Here is a 3,034-nt window from a genome sequence, read left to right as displayed (position 1 = left end):
TTTATACCCGATACTCAAAATGGGTATTGGGGTATATTAGATTTGTGGTAAAAGTGGATGTGTGTAACGTCCAGAAGGAATCGTTTCCGACCCCATAAAGTATATATATTCTTGATCAGCATCAATAGCCGAGTCGATTGAGCCCTGTCTGTCTGTCCGTCCGTCCGTCTGTCCGTCTGTCCGTCCCCTTCAGCGCCTAGTGCTCAAAGACTATAAGAGCTAGAGCAACGATGTTTTGGATCCAGACTTCTGTGATATGTCACTGCTACAAAAATATTTCAAAACTTCGCCCCGCCCACTTCCGCCCCCACAAAGGACGAAAATCTGTGGTATCCACAATTTTAAAGATATGAGAAAACCAAAAACGTAGAATTGTAGAGAATAACCATATCTTTAGACTGTGGAATCTGAATTGGATCGTATTATTATTATAGCCAGATCAAGAAAACAATTTCATTTTTTCTCGCCCTGTCTCTCTCTAACACACACGTAGCATAGGCGGCTTTGCTTAGAGTAAAACATTAGCGCCAAGATCTCAGAGACTACAAAAGCTAGAGCAACCAAATTTGGTATCCACACTCCTAATATATCGGACCGAGACGAGTTTGTTTTTTTAAAAATTTCGCCACACCCCCTTCCGCCCCCGCAAAGGACGAAAATCTGGGGATATTCAAAAATCTCAGAGACTATTAAGGCTAGAGTAACCAAATTTGGTATCCGCACTCCTGTTAGATCTTACTATAAAACGTGTATCTCAAAATTTCGCCCCACCCCCTTCCGCCCACACAAAGGATGAAAATCTGTTGCATCCTTAATATTGCACATTCGAGAAAACTAAAAACGCAGAATCATAGATAATGACCATATCTATCAGATTGCTGATCTGGATCAGATCAGATCATTTTTATAGCCAATAGGAACAAATCAATTTGCAGTGGCTACGCAGCGCCCGACGTCACGCTCAGACTGATTTTCTGTCTCTCTCGCACGCACTCTTTGTCGTGTCGTTTAATATTAGCGGCGTCTGCCGGAGGAGAGCCATACTGACTTAGTATCAGGTATAACCGTAGAGTTGCGGTGTCCGCAGAAACTCACAACGTTCCCCCTCGTTTTTCTTTGATTTGGCACTGGCGCGAGGTTTAGTTTTGTTTTTCCCTCTTTCCACCAAAAACACTACCTTCTGAAGTGGGGCCCAAAATCGAAAAGAGCGACCGTAGCTGGGCTTGCATCCACGAACCCTCCTAACAGCGAAAGTGCCAACCACCATTTCCCTCGAGTTAACATAACCGCTGCCTGCTCTCTCCCGAGTCCGACCGTCTGCCCAAAAAGTCCCCGCCGATCACGAGCAATAGGGGCGCTAAACGCAATTACGATATTTCCTGGATTTAAAAATTTTGATTAGTTTTTTTGTTTTTCCGTTCTTTTACTTTTTTTTCTGTTGTTGTAGTAATACTTTTGTAGCTGGTTCAAGCGTCACTACATGGCATGAGAGACGGGTGCGACCCAGTGGAGCGGCAACAGGCGTCAGCATCTGCATTGTCGTTTGGAATGGCAGCTGTGAGCAGGTATTTGCGTGACGTCATTGTGATGGTGTGGTGGCAGCGTCATCAGAAAGAGGCCTCCTTTTCCGCCCAATTCGCAGGAAATTGTCAATGTTGGTGGCGAGGCAGCTTCTTGTTGGTCAGCTCTGTCTGGTGATTGGCAGGTACGTGTGATTTTCATGTGTTTTGGCCGTCTTTCGTGTTGTCGTGAATTGACGGTTTTTCTTTGTTGCAGTGGCTGTCTCTGGATCAACGCTTGGGCGCATTAACAGGCGCCGCCCGATCGCATGCTTTCGCGTGCGCTGGCGACTTGGGCCCTCCATATTTCGCCCAGGCCATCTAGCACCTCAAATGGATCGTGATCGGTCCATTCGTCGTCGTCGCCATCGTCTAATTCAGTCGCGTCGCAGTCAATGTCGGACTCTGATTCCGATATGGCTGCTGCTGTATTGGCGGCGACTGATGGTATTGGCAGAGGGGCAGGAACTGCTGCTGCTGTTGGTTGGAGTGGGGGCATGGCTGTTGTGCCCTTGCCATTTGCTGCAGCCAATTTGGTGAGTTGCTCTGCCATCTGGTTAATCCTCCTTTCCAACTCTTTTATTTGCTGTTCGTATAATTGCAGATTTTGAGCGCAGCTGCCATAACACTGGACGTCTGGCTGCTGCTGCTGCTGGTGTTGTCGTGGCGTCGGAGCATCATTCGCGATCGGCTGGACCCGTCGGTATTGGCGCCCCCTGGTCGATGGCTGGGGATGATGGTCGCCATACCGATGCTGCTGCCGATGCTGCCGATCCGGTTGGAGTTGGCGTTGCTGCTGCGGATTATGGAGTAGCTGTGGATGTGGCTGCTGCTGGCTACGTTGTATTGGCTGTTGTCGCTGTTGGATTGGCTGTGGCTGCTGATTGCGACGCTCCTCATCCCTGGCGACCCTGTGGGCCGCGAGCCGCTGCCTGGCTGCCTTGTAGGCGCTGCAGCCCTTGTAGGCGCTGATGTGGGCGCCCTGGCAGTTGACGCACTTGGGAGCGACGTTCCTCGGCTTGCTGCACTCCGTCGTCAGATGTCCACCCGCGCATTTCATGCAGACAGCAGCTCGTCTACAGTATGCGCGGGTGTGGCCAAACACCTGACATCGATGGCACTGGGCGGGGTCACGGGAGACTCCAAGTCTCTCAACCGTGACGGGCCTCCCACCCATGCGTCGCAGCTTTAAGACGTCGTATTGGCCACGGTCAGGTTTAGGGGCGATCTCAGCCTCGAAGAGGTTGTATTGACGGCTGCGATCGAATCGATCGGTGATCACCCTCACAAACCGAACCGTGAACCCCTCGTTCAGCATACTGCTGCGAATCCAATCCGGCGGCGTGGAGTGGGAGAGTCCTCGGATGAGAATCCTCAACCCACGATCCTGGCTGGGCTGATGCCCGAATTCGCCGTGCCGGATGTCATCGTCGGTGGTAGTGGCAGGGGTGTTTGTGATGGTGATGGCGGTGGTG

Source organism: Drosophila miranda, assembly GCF_003369915.1.
Source record: "Drosophila miranda strain MSH22 chromosome Y unlocalized genomic scaffold, D.miranda_PacBio2.1 Contig_Y3_pilon, whole genome shotgun sequence".
NCBI lineage: Eukaryota > Metazoa > Arthropoda > Insecta > Diptera > Drosophilidae > Drosophila > Drosophila miranda.
This window is presented reverse-complemented; position numbering follows the sequence as displayed.